Genomic DNA, 25,085 nt, shown 5'->3' on the forward strand with positions numbered 1-25,085 from the left:
GTATGTGTGCACCATATGCTCAGCCAGCCACATACCTCTGCTGCTGCCAGGTAGTGCATGGGTCTGAACACAAAAGCGTCCCCAGTATACTGTAATTTGCTTTCGAGTCATCAGGAGGGCGATGAGAAAACGTGTGTCCACATATGAACCTAATGATGTATGGAACAAGGAGATGGAAGAACTTCTTGTGGCATTATTTATCAGTTTTATCCTTCGGAAACCTTTTTAATTGTTTCTCGTTAGTCTAGTCTAAAAAGGCCTTTAATATCAGATAGCAGTTTTATGGTAATAATCCGTATTTTTGTAGGGTTAGGAAGCCCACTGTACCAACACCTCCTCCATGGCGATTTATTTTGTTTGTTACACCTTCTCCTTTGTGTTACTTATGCCATCGTAGTATCAACACAGATTGCATAAACAGCACACAAGAGATCATTAAAGCGTTGTATGCAGAAGCAAATTACTGAAGGATGAGGTGCTAAGGAGCTGCCTTAAGCGACGAGAATTTGACTAAACAACACTTGTCCGAGATCTTCATAACCTACCTAGAGGTTGAAGTCGGATCTGTGTGAATGACGTTTGACGTTGAAAAAATAAATATAATGAGAAAATACTAAATATGCAGGCATATATTGAGTTTAAAAAGGTAAAGGTTGAGGTAAACACCATGAGTTGCATAGTTGCAGTACTCATCTCTTTAGAGCCAGTGGTGGGTCGTTCACCCACTAATGTGGGATACGAGGCCGCGATTCATGGAGATTACCACAGTTACTTCTCCTACTTACTCATTTCATCGCTCACCCCATGAAGGTTGGATGGATACCTGAGTCGTGTGGGTCTATCGGGCCAGCATTTTTGTGGTTTGCAATGCAGCTGCTCAGGTACTGTGGCGGTATTCATGTAACCGATATTTAAATTATTACAACTCACATTGAAATTTAGCTAAAAAAAAAAAAAATCTTGATATCTGGGTCTGAATTTGCATAAAAATTTCATTAATCATAATTGAACGACTACGACTTGCACTTTAAAGGACTATAAAAGGTGTTCATCAGTGGCGTAGGTAGGCGGAGGGTGAACGGCCTAGTGTAAAGGGCATTATTTATGCCCGAAATATCAATTGGTAACTTCCATAATGTATTTTGTTATGTGTATGACCTGTGTTTCTGACTTTTTAAGAAACTTGTAAAGCTTTCGCGCACCATCTAAGAGTTACATAGATGTACAATCCACTTTGAAATGTAACCCCTTCACTCCAATAACCTATTTTTATTATATATTGACCACTGCCAGACTTTATTCGGCCTAGTTTATGAAAAGTCAATTGGAGACTTTCATCCTCCCCACTCCCTAGTGATGAACAGAATCGTCTAGTGGTGATCTGATAGAAAAATGAATAAAAAGTCCCAGAACTGAAGGGGTTAACGCCCCGCACGAGGCGAAATGGATTCAGAATAAACGCATGTCAGCTCGTACTGACTTAGAAGCAGTAAATCTGAAAGCCCACTTTCCCACCTTCTCGATCGGGCATGAAAAAAAAAAAAATCGCCTTGTACAACGTAAATGCTTGAAGGAAAATTTATAGGAAAGTTAGAATGTACTTGTAGATTATAAAATGATAAGCATGCAGTCTCTGATTCATAATGAAATTAAGTTTGTCGTGAGAGACCAGATAGCACATACATATTCACAATTTCATCCACCTGAGAGAGAGAGAGAGAGAGAGAGAGAGAGAGAGAGAGAGAGAGAGAGAGAGAGAGAGAGAGAGAGAGAGAGAGGGCTTTTGTTGTCAGGAAACTTTACCAATACTAGTCATCGGTTTACAGGGGTGAAGTCCATTGTATAGATATGTGTGTTGTAGTTGTGTTTAAGTGAATTATCTTGTGTGACACAATACCCGCTGTCGTGTGAAGCCCGCCACATGCACATTATAATCCTATTTCACTTCACTTCAGGCCTGATTCTCCACTCACTCTCGCTCTCCACTCCCCGCCTCTCACTCTTTGCTGCCTGTCACTCTCAACCTTCAATCCCTGTCACTCTCACCCTTCCTTTCTCCCTCTGTCATCAGCTGTTCCTCCCTTCCTCCCACTCTTACCCTCTGTTCCTCACTCCCTCCCACTCTCACCTTCTATTCCTCACTTCCTCTCACTCTTACTCTTCCCTTTCTCTGACACTTACCTCTACTCTCTCACACTGTCCACTCCCCCTTTCTCCCATCTTCCTCTCCCTCTCACCATTACTCCCACTCCCGCTCATTACTCACTCGCTGACTCGCCATTCCTCATTCTCACGCCCTCTCACTCTCCAGTACTTCTCCCTCTATCCATTCCCTCTCTCTCACTCTCCACTCTTATTCCCATCTCTCACTCACTCTCACCCCACTTCATCTCACTTCTCATTCCTTCTCACACTCCTCACTTTTTCTCTCACTCTTCACTCCCTCCCCGTTTCACTTTCAGCTCCCTCTCCTTCACCCGCCACTCCTTCATGGCACGCATCCTAATAAAACCGGTCGATGTTAACCAAAATAAATATCAGCGTCTGCGTCCATACTGTAGTTATAAAGCGGTATTTCGAGCGTCTTTAGGTCTGTGCCTCCCACTCTTTCTTTCACCAGACAATCTATTTATAATTTTCTTTTATAGCTTGATGCAAAAGTTATAGTAACCCAAGTGCATCTATTGCAAGACGTCGATTCTGTCTTGTTCTTGCTATATCAGGACGACTTCTTTCAGTTAAAGGGAAACTCGCCATACTGAAGGAGTTGGTTATAGGATTCAGCAGCGTTCACAGACAATTTACGGGGTAGAAAAAAAAAAAAAAAAAAATCGTTCCTTGTTTTCTTCTCCCAGTGTTGTACTCATAGATTAAAATACAGTCCTACTGTTCTGTCTTACAGTCTCGAATGGACCGCTAGTTCTCTTGCTGTTATTTCCTTTGTACTCCTTTTCTTTGTAAGTCAGGTGGGCAAAGGGACAGGGACTCTGTCCCCTTTGAGTCTTACATGTGCACGTCCCGGGTAGTTTTCACTGACACCTTCACAACTAGAGATCCGTCCTAAGTTGAATTATGTTGTCTGGTGATCAATCAATCAATCAATCATTTCCTGTGGCACCCTCGGGGATGCATAGGGCCTCGATGAACTCACACCACCACATCCTATCTTGTGCTAACTCCTCAAGATCTCCCCAACACTCATCTCCAGCTTCCCGTCTCATTGTCCTCACCCACGTCTCTTTTGGCCTTCCTCTACCTCTCCTACCAAGTGCCACCCACCCTGGTGTACCTCGTACTATTCCCTGTCTCCTATACACATGTCCTAGCCACTTCCATCGTGAGAATCTAACATATTCATCGATCGGCTGCACTCCCGTTATTTCTCTAATTCTACTATTTGGTATCCTTTCCCACCACTTAACTCCTAATATTCTTCTAAGTGCTTTATTTTCAAACACCAAGAATTTATTTTCCATAGTCACTGTGCTGTACCAAGACTCGTGTCCATAAATTAAGATACTCCTAACCATTACCTTATAAAGTTTGATTTTTGTATGCACAGAGAAATTGTTATTATTCCAAATATTTTTAAGCATTCCCATTGCCTGATTAGCCTTCTTTAACCTTTCCTCGAATTCAAAGTTCAAAGAACCATCCTTGGCTAAATAAGTACCTAAATATTTAAACCTATCAACTTGCTTTACAACCATACCTCCAATTACACATTCCTGTGCATTTTCCATATTCATATTGATTATTTCAGTTTTCCCACAATTAATAACCAAACCCACCTTGCGACCTTCACTCACCAAACAGTCCAACACTCTCTGCATCTCTTCTGGCCCATCACAAATCAAAACTATATCATCTGCATAATCTAAATCCAAAAAGTTTCCTGTTCTCTCCCAAAGTATACCTGCACCGGTTTCTGTTCCAACGCGTTTCATAATGTAATCAATGACCAATATAAATAGTAAAGGCGATAGAACACCACCTTGAATTACCCCGGACTTGACTTCAAACGAATCACTCAGACAACCATCAACCATCACTTTACAAAATGTGTCCTCATGCATGTTCATAATGACCCTCACAAACTCCTCTGGTATTCCATAATGTCTCATGATCTTCCCCATAGTCTCTCTCGAAACACTATCAAAAGCCTTTTCAAAATCAACAAAACAAAGACTTAACGGTACTCTCATTTCATTAACTTGCTGCATCAAATGCCTAACTATAAAGATCTGATCATTGCAACCACGTCCCTTTCTAAAACCAGCCTGTTCATCCCTCAGAATACCCTCAACCAACGGCTCCAACCTATTTAACAACACTCTACTGAAAACTTTCAAAGCTATCGGTGACAAAGAGATTCCCCTCCAATTACCACATTCACTCAGGTCTCCCTTCTTCGGAACTTTAACAATTACACCATTCTTCCAAACTGATGGTAGTAACCCCGTCACCCATATCTTATTGAATAGCTTGGTCAAGATCATTATTAATCTATCCCCCTCCACTTTAAACATTTCCGGAAATAAACCATCCTCCCCTGGTGCCTTATTATTCTTTAACTGTTTTACTGCTTTCTCCACTTCTGCAAGCCTCAACTCTCCTGTTTCTATATTTAAATCTTCCTGAGCAGACGGTATATCCTCTTCTGGTGATATTGGTCTATTAAGAACTGTCTCAAAATGCTCTTTCCATCTATTTTTAATATAGATCAAAACTCTTTGACCTTGCCTTGTCTGGTGATAGCTTGATTAAATAGATCTCATCTTATTCGGGCAGATTTTAATAATCGGGTGTAATGTAATTTTACTTAATGATGAAGATATATGAGAGCAATGGGTGCTGAGTTTCTTCTTCCAGTGCTTGTTCTTGTTTACAGAGAGGTAGCTTTAGCTTAACTCTTAACTCTGCCAAAGTCAGCCAACTTACTATTGTTCATGCTAACCATCCACATCATTTTCCGATCCATCTGGCTTTCCTTATCTCTTCCCCCACCCCCCAAATAAATGAATGGATAAGGAAAGCAATAAAGTAGTAGATAATAATAATAATAAATGGATAATCAGTAAGAAGCACACAGAGAGTGCAACGTCGTGCCCCCCAGCTGGTCTAGGGGTCGAACTTTTGACAACGTTACGCGATCTTGACCTTTGTTATTTGCTCCAACATCAAATTACTTTAGTCTTGCCTGACCCGTGACCCTCGTACCAACTTTCTGTAAATCGGATAAAACCGTTGAGTTGACCTTGTCTTGTTACCTTGATCTTTTTTATCCATTGCTCTTTTAACCAAATTTCTTCATCCATGACTGACCCTTAGTCCTTCCACCAAGTTTGGTTTGAATCGGATCATAACTCTTTGACCTTGCCTTGTGACCTTGACATTTTGCAGAATATTCTCAGTATCGGATCTCTTCTTCCTTGTTTTATGCTGAACATTGCCATAAAGTTTTTGTTATTCGGATCGAAACTAGTTAAGTTGACTTTGCCATGTAACCTTGATCTTAACTTTCCTCCTTGACGTCAACAATTAATTGTCTTCAATATCGGATTCCTGTATTCTTGTCTTTCCCTGAAGCCTTCCAGTTTTTTGTTTAAACAGGATAAAACATTAAGCTTCCCTTGCCGTGTGACCTTCAGCTTTGATCTTTTGTTCACAAAAACTACAAGTCAGTTCCTTGGGTGACCTGCAAAATTTGCATCAAGTTTGGTCCAGATCAGACCAAAGCTGATTGAATTAATTTGTACATATACAGACACACAGGCTGAACATTGAACTTTCCCTGCGACCTTGACGTTTGACCGATTGTTTGCAAAATTGATTCCTTACGTTCTTGTAGTACCATCAACACTTCCACTACTGTAGGTATAAATCTGATAAAAACCGGATAAGGCACCTTTGCTGAGTCAAACTTTGACCTAGTCCTGTGACCTTTACCTTTGTCTTATTATTCTACAGAACAATAGGTTAATCCCTTGACTGACTTTCAGTCCTTCCACCAAATTTGATTAGGGTTGGATGAAAACTGCTTGAGTTATTTCGTCAATCTTGCGAAGCAAAATAGTATCATTTTTGGCAACTCGTTGATACTGTTGCATGGGATTCAACCTGTGTGTGTGTGTGTGTGTGTGTGTGTGTGTGTGTGTAATTCACCGGGTCGGTCATGATCACTTGATGGTCGTGATCGTCAGCTTTTTACCCTCCCGGAAAGGAGCTGAGAGCTCATATAGTCTGATCTAAGGGCAAGGCTGTGACCTTCACACACGCACACACCCGTCCCCTTGCTCTAGGGGGACAGTAACCACCCACTTCGTCAGTGAAACTTTTCGCAACCTGAGCGAGGCGCGAACTCCCGTCCACCAGTTGGCAAGCGAGAACGTTACCACTGCACCAGTGTGTGTGTGTGAGTGTCTTTGATTCCACCTAGGCTATTTGATGGATTTGAATGTAACTTCCCATGTGAGTCCGTTTGATTACTCCGAAGGTCTTCCACTGTAAACAGTTTTCCAACCATGATTTTTAAGTTTATCAGCTCCTCTCGCCAAATAAAAAATTCTCAGAAATAGTGCAGGAAGACAAGATATGGCTTTGGTATCTTACATCATGTTGTCTGGTACAATTTACTTTCCTCTGTAATGCAATACTGTATTTAGATAGCATGGCCTTGCCAGTGTTTCTTGGAGTGGTCAGCCCCCACCCAAATATAAATTACGATCAGAAACTGGGGAAAGTGAGCGCATAGATTTGACTTAAACTTTCCAGGTGATTTTGTCGGGTTACTCCGAAGGTCTTCCACTACATACAATTTTCCAACCATGGTTTTTAGGGGGAGTCAGCCCCCCTCACCAAATTTAAAATTCACAGAAATAGTGAGTGTGGGCAGATATGGCTTTGATACCTTAGTACATGTACTTGTACAATGGACTCTCACCCGTAGTGTGATATTTGGGAAGCGTGACCCACCAGTGGTTCTTGGGGGGTGAGCCCCCTCCCAAAAACAAAAATGTCCAGAAGTAGGAGAAAGTGAGCACTTGGATTTCAACAAAACTTCTCATGTCAGTTCGTGTGGCTTCTCGATAATATCGTCCCTTATATAAAATTTCCCTCCATTCTATTTAGGGAGGCCAGCCTCCCTCCAAAATTTATAAAGGATACAAAACAGGGGAGGGAGGCCAGATATCGCTTTGTTATCTTAGTACATGTGGTAGAATGGGCTAACATCCGCTAACTTCCACCACCACCACTACTTCTACTACCACCACTACTACTACTATAACTACTACTACTACTACTACTACTACCACCACGAATCACTTATCCTGGGATATCACCCCTTCACATGTGCCACCACTGCGATGATGTGGCTTTTGCATCAGGCAACTAGCTTCTCGTATGTCTCTGTTATGTTATTTTGTGTAATTCATTCAAATCTTCATGCATATCGTAGGACTGGATATTCAGTTTCATGTTTTCTCCGAATGCACAGAAGGAAACTGCACATCTAGGTTATTCACACACACACACACACACACACACACACACACACACACACACACACACACACACACACCACCATCACCACCACCACCACCACCATCATCATCATCATCATCATCATCATCATCATCATCACAGCAGCCCTGACGACTGTGATGCTCCCAACTTAAGACATAAGACAGCGGGTATTAGTGCCAAAGTAGTTGCATGTGAGGCCATGTAATGACATATGTTAGCATGTGGGTGGACTTCTGGACAGTAGTTACGGACTTCCTACCCTATACACATGGTTGAAGGCATTATAATTCTCTCCGACAAGGAGAGCATGCTTTCACCCATGTTTGTTTGTTTGTTTGTTTGTCTGTTAGCAGGATGATTCAAGAACTAAAAGAGAAATTTGGGCCAGATTTGGTGGGTAGATAGCCCACGTCCCAGGGAACAATCGATTAGCTTTTGGGACCGATCCGGATCGTATTACAGAATCTGGATCCGGAAAACACTTTCTGAGAAACACTAATCAGTGATGAGAAAACCCAACCCATTATGAAGAGTGGTTTGGAAATTACGTTGCTTTGTCGGAGAGATGCGCTTCACTGAGTGCTTCTTTAGTTATAATAGTAAATTGAGGAGAAGAGAGTGCGCGCGTGCGTATGAGTATGAGCAAGAGAGCAATGAAAACTGATGTAACAAATTCAAATTCCTATTGTTTCTGTGAAACAGTCGCGATTCGATTGCATGCCATTATGATCACAAGTTCGGTCTTAAACCACATGTCCCTCACCTCCTCCCTATGTACTTGTATCCTTATTCCACAGGTTGACTCTCTCTTAAATTTCTTTAGGCCTAAATTGTAACTCAGTATTTTACTTCAGATTTTGATCGCTTCCTCTAAGGCTTGCACCTCTGACAACAACAAACTTCTTCACCTCCAGGTGATTATGAGGCTTTTCTTCACCTGGAGGTTAAAACTCATCATTCCCATTCCAAGCGTCAGGTTTATGGCTCCAGATTACACACGCTTCGTCTGTGTGTGTGTGTGTGTGTGTGTGTGTGTGTGTGTGTGTGTGTGTGTGTGTGTGTGTGTATTAATGCCACCGTCAGATAATGTTATGCAAGCTAGTGTGAGAGAGACCTTCAACTGAAGAGGTGTATCTTTAAAATCTTATGTCAATTTACGTTCTATTTTCCCCCCGACAACGTAAATGCCTAGCCTTAAGCCTTAACCGTGTGGCTAAAGTATTATGTAATGATATTTCGGTAATGTGTCCTCATGTGAACATTTCTTTAAGGACAATTTTGCAATCATTAAGGCAGAATTGGAATTACTTGGGTAAGACTTCAAAAATACTTCAAACATCCGTCTTAATATACGAATTAAACTTGTTGCCTGGAAATCAAAGCATTTCATGGTGTCCGCCTAATTTTAACGTAATTAATAATTTGACGTCTTTTGTGTATAATTCGCACTACCACTGCTATATTTTACTCAGCATTTAGGAGACCTCTTATAGCGGAGGCATTGATGTACTTAGTATCTAATCCCTTTATTATCGGGTATCCATTACGCTGAGTAAAATCGTCTGGTGGTAGCAAGAGGGCATCGTCTTGAAAGAGAGTAGTTAACTGTCTAATAAGTTTCAGTAATTATCATAAAAGCTGTTATTATTTTTTATGTTTAAACAATTTTAACTTTTTTTTATAGTCTATTTGACTAAGTAAATCTTACTAAGATCATAAAATGCATACCTTGAACTAAAGTTTTTATCTTAGTAATGAACACTTCTTTTAATCATTTCTTCTCATATTATTATTCTAATTAGTTTAGTCGTTATGTTTACCGTAGAATGTTAGGTACCATAATTTCCAGTCAAGCTGAAAATGTCTAATATTGCGATGTTTGAACAGCTGTACTGCCTGTCACCACTACCATACTTCTACATGGTCTGATGCAAAACTATGATAACTAATGCTTATTTTTTTGTATGTCTGTTTACACAGTGTGTATCTTTTTTATCCTGTAAGGGGTATACACGCGCTTCTCACATGACTCACCATTCGCCATCATAGTCTGTCTTGCTCTTTTACCTTGTTCTTGGTCTTGCTTGCTTTTTTTCCAGCCATTGCACTTGCATACACTTTTTTTTAGGACGCTACAGGCGATCACGGTAACAACAATGCCGTGAAGGAGAGGAAAATGTTAGTAAGAGTAGCGTTAAGACACTAAACGGCCACAGAAATATGTTTGCCTCTCATGATGGTGACTGTCTGGTAACTTTGGTGTGGGCTGTACTGTATGTCAGCGGTGAAGTCAACTATACAGTACTTATTTTACTTTAATGTGGCCTAAGATTATAATCTCGCCTTCATGGACGCTAACTTGTAACAAGACAGAGGCACTATAATATGGTGCTAGTCACGATGAAGTGCTGTAGAATGGACATTAAGTAATTTCATGTACTGAGTTAAAAGCTGACGTGAACAAGTCATTGTTCATCAGTATTCATGCTTGTCACCCAATAATGTGCGATACCGTGAATACTGATTGCAAAAGCAAAGTGGCGTGGAAGGTTCCCAAAGTTTTGAAACTGGAAAGAAAAAGGAAAGAGAAAAAGCTTAACAGAAGCACAAAATGTTGTAGGGCTTGCCACCGCCAAATCGGGAGTGAGGAAGAGACAGGAGGTAGCAGACGGTGAAGAACTGAATTTCAGGAAAAGGACCAAGTCAAGAACAAAATGTTGTAGGGCTTGCCACCACCGAATCGGGAGTGAGGAAGAGACAGGAAGTAGTAGACGGTGAAGAACTGAATTTCAGGGAAAGGACCAAGTCTGAGGGCCAGATCCAACATGCGTGTGTAGTATTTTACTGGTAGGGGACAGTCTCAAGCACACAGGCTTGACTGATGAAGAAAGCACCAATACCATCCTCAGGAAGACGACATATAGCTGTCATACTACATCTGTGTCGCTATTTTTACACCAGAGTAACGAAGAGACTTGCGTAAAGAATTTATACATAGGTTCTTGTTCACACAGGGATTTAACCCGAATCTTTCGGTTGTTAGCTGAGTATGCTGCTGGTTACACCACCGCCATTCTCCCCTAAGAGGAAGTTCATGTAATGTAAAAGCAGCGGCTGATGCAAGTAAGGCATTGTCATTCGCCGAATTCGTGTTTTCAGATAACATGACTTGTTTGGACTGTTACACATGTTTGCTTCACCAATATTTCCAACATTTTTTTGGCAGCTTTTGCCAAACTTTTGCCAGTTGTTGCGTGTGTGTGTGTGTGTGTGTGTGTGTGTGTGTGTGTGTGTGTGTGTGTGTGTGTGTGTGTGTGTTTTCATTGTCCGAATTTGTGGGGGGAAAAAGTGCTGAAAGCGTTTGACCAAAATGTCTGCATCAAAGTGTCCAGTAATGTTGACAGTTTCCATTTTCATTATTTCATATTTCATTTTTCTGTCTGCTGGCAGTGATAATTATAGAAATACCGGCAGATCACGACAAAACTTTATGCCTATACATTAAGGCACACGCTTCTCTAAGATTTTAGAACTGTGAATTGAATGCAGTACCTAAATATAACGGAAATAATAATCAAGCCTAAAGAGAGAGAGAGAGAGAGAGAGAGAGAGAGAGAGAGAGAGAGAGAGAGAGAGAGAGAGAGAGAGAGAGATTTAGCTATAGGTAGAAATCTTACTTTTTTATTAGGTGCAAGTTTAACTACTAAGAGATCAGACACTGAAATCTTCAAAGATTAAAACTTGTAGGCAGAAAATTAAGCTTAATACTTCTTAAATCTGCTTCAAACGAATCCACAGAGTACTTAGGCATTTAGTAGAACTGCTGATAAATTTAGGGTATATCATCCCCGAAATTGGTATGCGAGTAAAAAAAAAAGAAAAAAAAAAAGAAAAAAGAAAGAAAGAAAAGAAAGACAAAAAAAAAAAAGGTGGGGGCTTATTTATAAATATATTTACAGCTGTCTCAATAATGTCTGCCGCAAATTTAAGGCACTGGAACTATAAAAATCTGCTTATAGATCCTTGTATTAAGTATTTACAAAAGTATCCCAGACTCAAGATATTAAACTCCCAAAACTTAGGCATAATGTAGAAAAAATCCTAGTGAAATCTTCACCAATAAGCAATAAGAGAACTAGTGAAAAACATTCCAGTAAAATCTTCAAAAATAAAACTACATGCAGTTCCAAAAATTAAAGACTGATAAAATTGTACTTAATTATCTTTTCGTTAGAACTAATATCCAGAGACTCGGATTCATGTTAGAAAAGCCATAGCTAAAACTATTTACTTGTATTTTGGGTGCCATGCAGAACTACGAAAGAATTTAGTCTTATAAGTAGGAAAATCATACTTGAATTTATATACATTAGGCTTGCGTGAAAAAATTAGGTTACTAGAAATCCAAGAATCAGACCTATTATCAAACAACTAGCACCTTCGATCTACGGAAAACTTAAATTGCCAAAAATCATACTTATAATCAGATAGCTCATACTTCAATCAACTTACAGTGGGTGGACAGAGAGCTAGTGAATATCCTAGTGCACAGGTGTAGCGATAAGGTGTTGGTGGGTTACTGAACGCGCTCGATGGGTGGGTGTCGCCTCCCCCGCTCTACTGTATATCTTGTTAGCTAGAGCTTGTTAGGCTGCCTCCCCCACTGCACACACACTCGCACCCCTCCCTCAATCTTGCTCTGCTCCATACTCACGTGCTTTCTCTCTCTTACTCTGTTCTTACGTGCTCTCTCTTACTCTGTTCTTACGTGCTCTCTCTCTCTTACTCTGTTCTTACGTGCGCTCTCTCTCTCTCTCTCTCTCTCTCTCTCTCTCTCTCTCTCTCTCTCTCTCTTACTCTGTTCTTACGTGCTCTCTCTCTCTCTCTCTCTTACTCTGTTCTTACGTGCTCTCTCTCTCTCTCTCTCTTACTCTGTTCTTACGTGCTCTCTCTCTTTTTCCCTGTTCTCACTAACCCCACCCTGACACTCCTGTTCTGTTCCTTATTCACTTGCTTTCACTCTGTTCTTATTCACGTGCTTTCTCTCTTTTTCTGTTCACTCCCTCACCCCTCCCTCACACCCTTGTTCTATTCTTTACTCACGCGCATTCTCTCTCTCTCTCTCTCTCTCTCTCTCTCTCTCTCTCTCATTCCGTTCATACGTAGAGATTTTTCTATCATAATAATAATTCGGTAATATTATTGATCTAATTTTATACCTCTTCGTCAATTCCTGTATTGCCACTACTACTACTACTACCACCACATTATTATTATTATTATTATTACCAATTCATCATCATCATCATTGTATATCCCTTCTTCCTGTACTGTTCTTCCGAGTTTTACCTGCGTTTCGTTTTCTCACTTATCCTCAGCCCTTATCAGCATGTCTCCTCTTCATGCATTTCATTTTTCACTCGCAGCCTCCCGTATATTCTCTCTCATCCTCCATATCGCGCCCTGGATATCTTCGTCTCGTTTTCTCTTTTTATCTTTCTCCTTATTTGCTTATTTTCCTTTTCATTATATATCTTTTCTGTCAGTTCCCTGGTTCGTCTGTACTCATTTTCATTTCTTTCATTGTTTTTGTTTAAGCTTCTACTTCTGAAATTGATTGAAAACTTGACCAAATTTTCGACTCGTAGAAAACGTAAAATTGAAGAGTAACTGATTTCCTTCCCTAAAAGCACGCGATACGTAAACTGTGTAATTGAATAAAGCCCCATTGAATTGAAGAGATGACTGGGCAGTGTTGGGAAAGGTGAAGTGTTCTGGGTGACTGAGTGACTGTTCTGCTCGACTTATGTGATCAGTCAGGGGAAGAGGGTTCGTTTGACTTTTGAAATACGGGTTATGCAACGCTGTGGGTCTGAACAATGTGCTGCTGTCTCTTACCTCAGTCTCAATAGCCATCAGTAATTTCATAATGGTTTTAAATTTTATTTTTAAGAAGGGAGAGGGAGAGGAGCCGAAACAACTTCATGTAAGAGCAGGAAGGCCGAGACAAGAGTGAAGCCCAATCAACTTGAGAGAGAGAGAGAGAGAGAGAGAGAGAGAGAGAGAGAGAGAATTCGAACTGAATAAAATCGTTTAGCGTTTGCGAAAAATCTTACAAGCAAGTGGACGAAACTGAATGTCATAATCTATAAATTCCATGTATTATAGGAAGTCATTAGAAGAGACGTGCCCATAAAATCACGAGCTGCTCCGTTTGAGGTGGTGGTGGTCCAGTGGTAAAGGGGTGGACTACTGATCTGAATGCCCAGAGATCGATCCTGGCTGAGGAAAGGAACAGTTTGTGGATCCGAATATTAAAAAAGTTCTTCATGGTTATTCCACAATGCCCTCTGACATTTCACAAACCATCCAGGTATAACCATCACATAGTAAATCTCGGTATAAACGGTACTGTGTTGATCCTAAAGTGGTAATACAAGAGGATGTGTGATGTCATTTGTAGGTACAGGTACGGTGGAGGAATACAGAACCTAAGGTCACGGAATACCTGGTACACACACACACACACACACACATATAGACGCGCGCGCGCGCGCAGAGGTATCCATTTTGTGTATTATCACAACTGTAAAGTATTCGTAGTTAGAATGAGCAGGTTACGAAGTGAGACTTTACTGGGACATGAGTTAACTGGCACTCCCAGTCCTTCATATATGCTACTTTGTGAACTGTGAAACTGTCTTTCTCATTCATTCTTACTTCCCATGTTCCCCAGTCTTAAGTGCAATGTATCCAGGTATCTCGAAATGAATGGGTCTTGAATATGGCTTTCTTTTCGTTCAGTTCTATTTTGAAAGACAAATTTGTCAGGTTTAGCCTTGGAATCGTTGTTATTGCATTAACAAATTAATATGAACAAGTTATAGGAGAGTTTAACCTCAACTGGTGACTTTCATTTGAAAGCTTCTGTGTGTACACTTTCTTTATGTTATTGTTACTTGAGTAGAAACTTCCCCAAAAAACAAAGTTAATTTCTAATGCATATTTCTTTCTTTAATTTTTAATGGTGTCCCAAGAGGGTGCTAAAAACTCGATTTTTTTTTTTTTTTTTTTTTTGGGGGGGAGGAAAGAATCCAAGGCAAGAAAGTCAAAAGCAAGACTTTCAATATGCTTGGACACATGGTGTATGAGAGTGCAGGTCGCAGGCAGGGAGAAAAAACATACTGATACTAATGAGAACGTCAATAGTCATTCTTAGTTTAGCTTTGAAAGTTCGCAAGTTGTTAAGTATGTGTTAGGAATATTATCTGGACACCCACTGTAACCTGACTGTACAGGTGTTTTGTGGGAGGGGGACTGGTGGTGTGTTGGGAACAGGGACGCTGACAAAATATTGAGGTGCAGAAGCTTCGAGCAAACTGTTGGTTAGGATAACTGTTAATTTATTATCAGCATGTTATGAAACTTATTGACAGTTGAAGCCTCAAATAATGAGTGGCAAGAGAATGAGACCTAAAGGCGAAATGACTGCCTTATGAAGGTACCCTTGTGCATGTGCACCACTTCTGAGCACTGCTTTACTCATTGATATGAAAGGTTTTAGTGAGGCATGTCTGCTTGGAGCAAATATTTTCAAAACAATCTGGTACTGGATTTTTTTTTTTTTTTCAAAGAAAGATATTAATTTGAATACTTTTTCATCTATATATCTCAAAATATTGTGTTCAGTCTCAAGAAATTCTTATCAGTCATACCACAGTTGTAGGGTAATACTGGAATATTCTAAGCAAAATGTAGATGATTATAATTGACCCGCTTGCTCGTGTGTGTGTGTGTGTGTGTGTGTGTGTGTGTGTGTGTGTGTGTGTGTGTGAAGCCGTCTTATAGTAGTACTCGCGTAAATGTGCGGCTTTGGTGTGGCCCGCACCTGTGTACAATGTTGCCACGTTTCCCCAACTTGCGATGTGAAACGGAAGCTATTTATGTACAAGACATCACAAATACGATAAATTCAGATGAATAAAACTTACACTTGTATATTTTGATGGATGAATCAACAGTAATCTTATTATGCATAAAATATTTATACAGAAACATGGCATACATATTGTACAGTGTTGCTAAAAGAAATTGTAGTCACTTTTAATGGTTTTTAGCGTAGTTTTAGGGTGGGTAATAATATCACAGTTATGGATATAAGAGATTGAGCCTGAAAAAAGAAATATGCCAATATCCAAAGTAAAAGAAATAATTCTTATAATTCTTGTGAGTGGCAACACTGACACACCCAGTCTGGCCTAAGGTAAAGTATGTACCTCCATAGACCCAAGCATAGCTTGTACAGGTGTTGCTAGGGAAAAATGCTCACATTTACTGGCTTTTACCATAATTTTAAGGGCGAGGAACAATCACATTTATAATCATAAGCTAATATGTAGGACAAAATAGTAGGCATGTGCCAATACCCAAGTAAAAAAAAAAAAAAAATTATTCACTCGCGAGCGGCAACACTTCCACACCCAGTCAGTGGCCTTGACCTCAAGGGTGGTGCGGAAATGATGTCAGATTTACAATATATTCAATATTATGTAAAAGAAAATATCTAAAATGTCTCTTGCAATAAAAGAGAGAGAGAGAGAGAGAGAGAGAGAGAGAGAGAGAGAGAGAGGCAGGCAGGAGAGGGGCAAGGTTGAATGCATTGTCGGCATGACGGGGGGTGGTGGTGGAGGCATTGTCAGGCTGAGAGAGAGATAGAGGAAGGGGAAAGAGAATGAATGAATGAAGATCAATCATGGTACTGCAATAACGGGTCATCTGTCGCCGTATACAAAGAATGATAAATATCACTAAATATAACAAAACCAAATTAACAAATGAAAGCACAATTATAAATAACTTATAAAAGAATCAAAAGTACTCAGGGTGGCTCACATCTCCCGCCAGGAGAGAGAGAGAGAGAGAGAGAGAGAGAGAGAGAGAGAGAGAACGGTATAGAAAACGTGGCAACACTGTACACAGGTGCGGGCCACACCACAGGCGCACATTTACGCGAGTATTACCATAGATGAAAGAAGGTTGGGGTAGCGTCGCTCCCTTGAACTCCGGTAGCACTGAACCCCTGGTTTGGAGGGAGATTGTGGTGGTGTGTTTAGAAGGGGGATTGTGGTGGTGTGTTTGGAAGGGGGATTGTGGTGGTGTGTTTGGAAGGGGGATTGTGGTGGTATGTTTGGAAGGGGATTGTGGTGGTGTGTTTGGAAGGGAATTGCGGTGGTGTGTTTGTATGGGGGATTGTGGTGTGTGTTTGTATGGGGGATTGTGGTGTGTGTTTGTATGGGGGATTGTGGTGTGTTTGGAAGGGGATTGTGGTGTGTTTGGAAGGGGATTGTGGTGGTGTGTTTGGAAGGGGATTGTGGTGGTGTGTTTGGAAGGGGATTGTGGTGTGTTTGGAAGGGGATTGTGGTGTGTTTGGAAGGGGATTGTGGTGGTGTGTTTGGAAGGGGATTGTGGTGGTGTGTTTGGAAGGGGATTGTGATGGTTTGTTTGGAAAGGGATTATGGTGATGTGTTTGGAAGGGGGATTGTGGTGGTGTGTTTGGAAGGTGGATTGTGGTGGTGTGTCGGGAGGTAGGATAGTGGTGTGTTGGAAGGTAGGATAGTGGTGTGTTGGGAGGGGGATTGTGCCGCTGTGCTGGATGGTGTGCTGAGAGGGGGTGATTGTGGTGATATAGTGGTGCAGGTGTGTATTGTTGGAGGGAGAGAATTGTGCTCCAGGTGGGTATGGTGGTAGGTGGGCTGGTGGGTAATTAAGGGCTGAAGTGAAGGATTAACTCAACGAGGCTGGATTAACCACTGTAGCCCACCGAACTAATGCACTTTGACCTCCTCCCTCTCGGCCGCCCACCTGCACCCTTCCTTCCATTCTGTCGTCGAACCTACAGCCACGAGCAAAAGTTCCCCGACAGTCCTGTGCCAGCATTGTGTTCTGCCTTTCTTATTTCTTATTGTACCCCAAACGACAGAGTGTATCGTTTCCCCTCAAGGTCTTGTTTTATTCATGTAACGCCTTTCATTGTCACAGTCGGCAGAGGTGTATACACTTTAACACTTATCGTGGATATCCAGCCATTTGGACACCTTCCATATCAAGTTACATTTCAGCACCTCATTTTGATAATTATTAATGAAATCTGTCATGACAGAAAAGCATGTCTTTCTTCTGTACAGTACCTTCCTACTAATGCTGAAAATGGATGATGCTTTCACAGTGGCATTGATATAATTGTTAAGCAGAGTTGGTTGGTTATACAAATGTCCCCCATGTTTCCCTCTATCCCTGGAAAGGAGGATGGTGGCCGGCAGAAGAGCACCTTCAGCCTACAATTCACCTGGTTCATGTTTAGATGAGCCTGTGGCCCCAAGAACAGCAACAGCAGTATTGCTACTGAATGCATGTACACTGTAACGTGACATGCAACTCTGCAAATTGTCATTAGAAATCGAGAGTTTCCATACATCTTTGCTTTGTTAGTTTTAATAATGAGGCATATCTCTTCATCACCCCTTGTGTTAACATCTTGTCCTTCGAACATCTCTCACATCAGCACCTCTCGTTTCAGTATCTCCGATAGGTTATGTTAGGTGACGAGTGCTGTCCAAATGGAAGTGATGAAGTAAGTGTTGTTTAAATGAGTTGATCTGACGACATAATTCTAAATAAAAGATGCTAAAACATCGAGGGGGAGATAGTGATCCAGCCGTGGAGAAGTGAACTACTGACACTGACATCTCAAGGTCGATCCAGGCGAGGGGAGGGAATATCGTTAAAGCAGCCTCAGTTAATCTTCCACAAGACACACTGACATGTTTAAATATAACTCCGCTAATGCCATCACAACAGCCGTGAACGAGATACCCCAAGCATGTATTCGGTTTGGACAGCACGGTACCAGCGTCCAGTGAAAACATCTGTACACGTGTGGAACCAACTGTTTCGCGAAGAATGATTGCCGAGTTTGTCACACACAGAGAGAGAGAGAGGTGTTCAGGCGATATGGCACCTTCAGAATGATATCGATTCCCATGTACCGTCATAAATGTACCGTATTATATTTATTCTTTTCATATATATTAATGCAAGGGCGCCATTAGTATCATACGTACACCCTATGCATACGATTCCATTTACGATCCCGCATAAAGGCCATAAATTATTTCGAGTACATCCCAGCCTCATTTGGCTTACACAAGATGGATGTTCACTGGTCGACAGGGTGAAGTGACCTATTTACCCTCTGAGGTAGGTCTGTACACACACACACACACACACACACACACACACACACACACACACACACACACACACACACACACACACACACATTACAACCTCTTTGTGCATTTCCGAAGCGTCTTAATTACAAAATGAAAAAGAATTAATTATATCACTAGAGACGTAAGGAAATGGAAAGGAATGCAAACAACCGCATTATGAAATGTAGTTGGGCTGGATCAGATTAGGGTAACTTGAAAAATATCCAAACCCAAACAATGACTAGCTTGCGGATCTTGAATAACCTCCTATACGAGCATTTACTGAGGATCCTGGCTTGAAGGTCAGGGATAGTCGGTTGGGCTTTTCCGATATTTTACTGGGAACTCTTTACAGCTTCCCCGGTGACTCGGCATTCGGCTGCAATCAGGCGTTGGATAAAAAATACTCCGCCTTCGCATTTAAGTTCTACATACATAAAATGCTTCGTTATATCTGGAGATTATACCACAATTAGCGGAGCGAAATAAAAATGATAATACAAATCAAAATAGAAAATAAAGACAAACACAAGCATATTTCTGGTCTTACCCCTGCAGCAGTCTACACCTTTATAGTTCTGTATAAATGATAATGAAAAACGATTACGAAACCTCAGCCACATCATAAACGTGACAGGTGAACAAGACCACGGCAGTCCCGGGAAAACCTTTACTGGTACAGGTATGCAGCCACGGCCCGGAGTCATACACGGACGATTAGTATTTTCCATGTTGTAACTCTGATTTGTTTTTGTGGGAAAGACAAGGAAAGTAGAGAGCAGAGTCTTCATATGATTGTTGTTCTTCCTGCAGTAACAAATCGTACTTACTACAATGAATCAGTTGTAAATGTTAGTGAGTCCCAACCCAGAACATCAGTATTCACATGGCTAAAACTGTGTCTCTTACAAATTGGATTATTCCTTAATCATTACCCAAGTCAGCAAAACGAGCAACTGAGAAGGTTGCAAGTGGTGCAGAATGCAGCATTTAGTTTTGCAACGAATCGGAGACATCGTTGCACACCTAATACAGGAAAGTCGTACAGTTTGTACTATAAACCGTTCATCTCAGTTGTGTCATTGTTTCCCATCTACCCACTTTTCACTCAGCGTCACAATATCAGGTATCTTCCGAAACTGATGAAAATTGTCTAGAGGAAGCAGTAAAAAAAAAAAAAAAATGCACTGATGGAATTTTGTACCTTCCACTTTTGGCCATGATAAAATTCCCGAGGGAAACTCCACCACAAACAGGTTTACTAAAGTTAGCAATAAAAATTTTTGTTGGGAAAACACAAATCCATTTTTACACACACACACACACACACACACACACACACACACACACACACAAAGTCAAACTCTCTAACGTAATGTTTTGCTGCGACTGGGTAAGCCATGGGACACAGGCGCAGAAATTCATAACAGATTTAATGAAAAGTTAATTACATCATCATTAACACATTACTCTTAATCCATGAAAGTCTGCAGTTGTACGAGATAGTGATGTGAAGTAGAAAGAGTCGTTGCATCACCTTTCTCACAGCGATATCAGCTACGCATCTAAAAGGAGTGGGGCATTTAGCCAGGGAAATTAATTACGCTATAGTTTGCGATTATTTTAAAGCATTCTTAAAGTTTTGATTTTGATACACGTACTCGTATAACCTCTCTCTCTCTCTCTCTCTCTCTCTCTCTCTCTCTCTCTCTCTCTCTCTCTCTCTCTCTCTCTCTCAGCACATTCTTCTGTTCCTGTGGCTTCTCTTCACCTGTCCTGTTATGGCTACGGGGATGATTGCTTGTGTGGTTGGGATGGTGGTTGTTGTGTTAGGTGTAATGGTGGTTGTGGCTGTATGGTTTTGTTGCGATAGTTGTGGTGGTGGTTATTGTTGTAAGTGGGAGTTGTGGTAGTTGTAATGGCGGTAGTTTTGGTAGCTGCGATGATGGTAGTTATGGTAGTGTCAATGATGGTCGTTGTGACTTGCGATATTGAGAGATAATTGTGGTAGTTGTTAGTAGCAGCTGGGATTGTAGTAGTTGTGGTTGTTGTGGTTTTAGAAGGTAGTAATGGTTGCTCTGATAGTAGGAAGTACGGGGTTGCAGGGAGATAGTAGTAGGCTAGGTAGTGGTAGTTGTAATTGTCGTGTTATAGTAGCTGTGATGATGGCATTTGTGTTTTGGTTACGATGTTGGTAAGTGAGGTGGTGGTAGTTGTTGTTTGGTGACAGGTGTGGTTGTGGTAGCTTGATTTATTGCGGTTATGATTATGGTAGATTGGCTATGATGGTGGTAGGTGAGGAGTAGGTAGCTGTAGTGGTGGTGGAACTAGTTCTGGTGGGGGTAATGTTGGTATTTGTGGTAGTTTTTGTAATTACTAGAAGTGATTATAATTGTAGATGAAGATGATAAAGGTTGCAGGTCTTTGAGAGAGGTTAGAAGATAGAAAGAATGTTGAAAGATAAATAAATTCAGGAAAGCAGGCTGGTAGATAGATTTAGATAGCTATAAGAATAATCAGAGAAGAGATAGACATTGTGCCATAAAGACAGATGAATAGGTGGATAGATAGATAGGAATAGACGTTGTTACAGATAATGTTGTAGTGTTGAAAGAGAGAAGAGGAGCAAGGAGTAGATATATACTGTAGACAGATAGGACACAGAAAAAACAAGAAAGGAAGAGGAGCGTAGGTGGGAGGGAAGAAACGGTCTGTAGTAGTGTTGTTGCTTGTGATTTTGGTAATAGTTGTGATGTTGGTAGGTTGGATAGTAATGGTCGTAGTTGTGGTAATGGTTGTGATGGTGGTAGTTTGACTGGTAATGGATGTAATGGTGGTAGTTTGACTGGTAATGGATGTAATGGTGGTAGTTTGACTGGTAATGGGTGTAATGGTGGTAGTTTGACTGGTAATGGGTGTAATGGTGGTAGTTTGACTGGTAATAGGTGTAATGGTGGTAGTTTGACTGGTAATGGGTGTAATGGTGGTAGTTTGACTGATAATGGGTGTAATGGTGGTAGTTTGGTAGTGGATGTAATGGTGGTAGTTTGACTGGTAATGGATGTAATGGTGGTAGTTTGGTAATGGATGTAATGGTGGTAGATTGACTGGTAATGGATGTAATGGTGGTAGTTTGACTGGTAATGGATGTAATGGTGGTAGTTTGACTGGTAATGGATGTAATGGTGGTAGTTTGACTGGTAATGGATGTAATGGTGGTAGTTTGGTAGTGGATGTGATTATGGTAGGTCAGGTATACGGTAATGGCGGTGAGTGGAGATTATTGTGGTATTTAACCCCTTCAGCCCCCCCCCTCTCTCTCTCTCTCTCTCTCTCTCTCTCTCACATTAATTACAACAAAATAAAAATACATCCTCAAGCTAGATGCTGTTGTTGCTGTAGCTGTGGTAGTAGGATTGTGGTACTGTGTGTGGTTGTGGTAGTTTGATTGGTAGTTGGGTTTGTGGTAGAGTGGTTGTTTTGGTAGGTCGTGTAGTTGTGAATGTGGCAAATTGGTTGTTATTGTGGTATTGAGTGTGGTTGTGGTTGCGTGATTGGTTGTGGTTGTGGTAGAGTGGCTGTGATTGTGGTGCTGATTGTAGTGAGATGTGTGTTAGTGCTTACGTGACTCTGAGCATGCTGACTTTCCAACCCTCCCTCCCCCCCTCTGTCTCTCCAACTTTCCCTCCCTCCATCTTCCCCCCGCTTCCTCCCTCCCTCCTACCCACTTCCTTTCTTCCTCCCTCTTCCACTCCCCTTCTTCATACCGTCTTTCCTCCCCCTTTCTCTCCGTCTTCTCTTCCGCCCTCCCTCCCTCTCTCCTTCCGCTTCTTGTCTTCTCCTTCCTCCTTGCCTCCTTATTTAATGTTTTTCCTTCCTTTCTCTTATTTGATATTTTTCACTCCCTCCTCTCCAACGTATCATTCCCCCCCCCCCCCGTGTCTTCTCCCTTACTGCCCTGTCTCTCCAGCTTTGCATTCCTCCCTCCTTCCTTCCTTCCTTTCCTCCAGCTTTCATCCCTCCCTCCCACTTACCTACTTATCTACCTGTTTGTCTGCCTACATTTTACTTCCCTCCTTCCAGGTCTCTTTCTCTCTCTCTCTCTCTCTCTCTCTCTCTCTCCAACTATTTTTTTCTATATAATTTCTTCCTAGCATCATTCTTTCCTTCCTGCGCCCTTCCTCTCCTTCTCCATCACTTGCCGAACTTCCTCCTTCCCACCTTGCTGCCTCGTCTCTACCTGTCTGTCTGTCTATTTTTCATTATTTTATGCAAAGAAGAAAGAGTCAGAGCCTAGAAGTCTGCAATCTTGTTCTAAAAAAAAAAGAACACAGCAACAACAACAACACCAAAGAGAACCAAATTCAAAATCCATTCATTTAGAGATGCCTAGACGCAGCGCTTAAGAGATAAGGGGTCATAGGTCTTTCTGTATGTTAGTTTTCTTCCTGCTTTCTCTTTTCCTCTGCTTTCTCCTTCCCTTCATGGCCCCTACGTCCTCTGTTTTTCCTCCCCTACCTCTCCACGATTCTTCAAGTCTTCTACCTTCCTTGGTTTCCCCTTCTGTCTCCATTTGTCTTTCCTCTTTCCCACTCTCCATTCTTCCCCCTTCCCTCATTCCATTCCAACTCCCTGTCTCAGTTCTAACATCTTCACTTTTCCTTGTCCCAGTTAACTCTCTCCTTCCCTTTTTTTCCTTCTCCCCCTCCCAACTTCTCTCCATCCCCTTGCCTTTCCCTCCCCAGCTCCCTCCCTTCCTTTCCTTTCCCAGCTTCCTCCCTCCTTCCTTCGTCGCACCCTGCGTCCCATCCACCTCCCCCGCCTCTTACGGTACCTAAAGCCAATAAGAGTAGTCTGTTCAAGGCAGTACGGTGCAATACACTCAAGGCGTATTGGCGTCACTATAACAGGCTTTTGGCCACCTCTTTCTTTATGACTTACTAGTGCATGATACGCCTATTTAATTCTGTGTATTTTTTTTTTTTGTCATAGATTGTATTTTATAACACGGTAATATATTGGCCCACCAGATTCTGAAATATACTGCAAAGAAGGGGGTGCTTAGGAGTTTGACTAACAGACTAGATACGAGCCACAGTCTCAAACATCACAACTGTTGATACAAGTCAGCATTAACCTGATTTTCACAAAACTTCCTGCTTTTCAGCTTTTCACGTTAACTCCTTCCAAACCGTGACGTCTTTTGTCTTTCATCCTTACTACCTTCGGGAATATTTTATATAATTCATGAAGAACCTCGAAGTAAAGGCTTTAAAAGTAAGAGCCACCATCCCCTTGACTTTGATGATAACTTTTTAAATGTTACTTTTGATTTCACCAAGCAATTGCATTCGGCTTCGAAGGGACCCTCTTCTTGTGAAGGAATTTAGCGATTCGGAGCCTGTTAAATTTTTATACATTTCATCCTGAACTCCATCATTATAACACATTTTCTTATTTCTGTTTATTTATTTATATCTACTGCCAAGCGATTTAAGAACGGACGTCTTATAGTTAATGGAACGGACGTCTCATAGTTAACGGATCATATACAATCTCCATCAACTCCTTCACAGCGATTTTTTTTTTTTTTTTAATTTCTCTCACCACATGGAGATCCTTGAAGATGTTCATGTGATTCCTGGATGTTAAACCTGTCATGGCAAATTATGCATTATTAAAGTTTAGTGCTCGAGCAGTGGTGATGTGTATGTGTGTGTGTGTGTGTGTGTGTGTGTGTGTGTGTGTGAGAGAGAGAGAGAGAGAGAGAGAGAGAGAGAGAGATTCTGTGTCGAAATTCTTTAAGCTCTTCATTATGACTGGAGGGAAGTGAAAATTGACACATTTCACTGAATATTTCGATAGTCTTTTTCGACTTTCACTCTCACGGTGTACTTTTGTGGTATATTCCAGCTGCTGCCAGACGATTTTACCCAGCGTAGGAGAGACTATAGTTAACAGGTGTATGAAGGCTGTCTGACCCCACCAGTTTGAAAAGCCTCTCCTCGTTTAAATAAGATCGTGTGGAGATTGCAAGATTAAAGAGAAAATGCGTCATGGGTCTGAAGGGATTATTTGTGTATTTTCCATTAATAGTTTTGGGAGTCTGTTCTTCCCCTGTACAATTTGGGTAGCTGAGATGATGATGATGATGATGATGATGATGATGATGTACTTCGTTTAGGTAATGATACTGAATACCGGAGAATACAGGAGTTGGAAAGAGTTGGCTCATTTATTTCTCGCTTGTCGACCACAGAAGCTCTATAAAGTACTGCAATTAAGTAT

General features: G+C 41.2%; 1 protein-coding gene across 1 annotated transcript in view; it reads right to left on the bottom strand.

Moving 5' to 3' along the window:
* Positions 1–12,109, bottom strand: part of Gbeta76C (guanine nucleotide-binding protein subunit beta-2) — a 54,405-nt gene extending 42,296 nt beyond the window's left edge. Inside the window, exon 1 of the mRNA XM_080274260.1 lies at positions 12,040–12,109. The gene's annotated coding sequence lies outside the window, so the exon portion shown is untranslated. The remainder of the gene's footprint in view (positions 1–12,039) is intronic.
* Positions 12,110–25,085: the final 12,976 nt, after the last annotated feature.

This window comes from Coenobita brevimanus, chromosome 57 (assembly GCF_032717465.1).
Source record: "Coenobita brevimanus isolate Jiangsu-jjx chromosome 57, ASM3271746v2, whole genome shotgun sequence".
Taxonomy (NCBI): domain Eukaryota; kingdom Metazoa; phylum Arthropoda; class Malacostraca; order Decapoda; family Coenobitidae; genus Coenobita; species Coenobita brevimanus.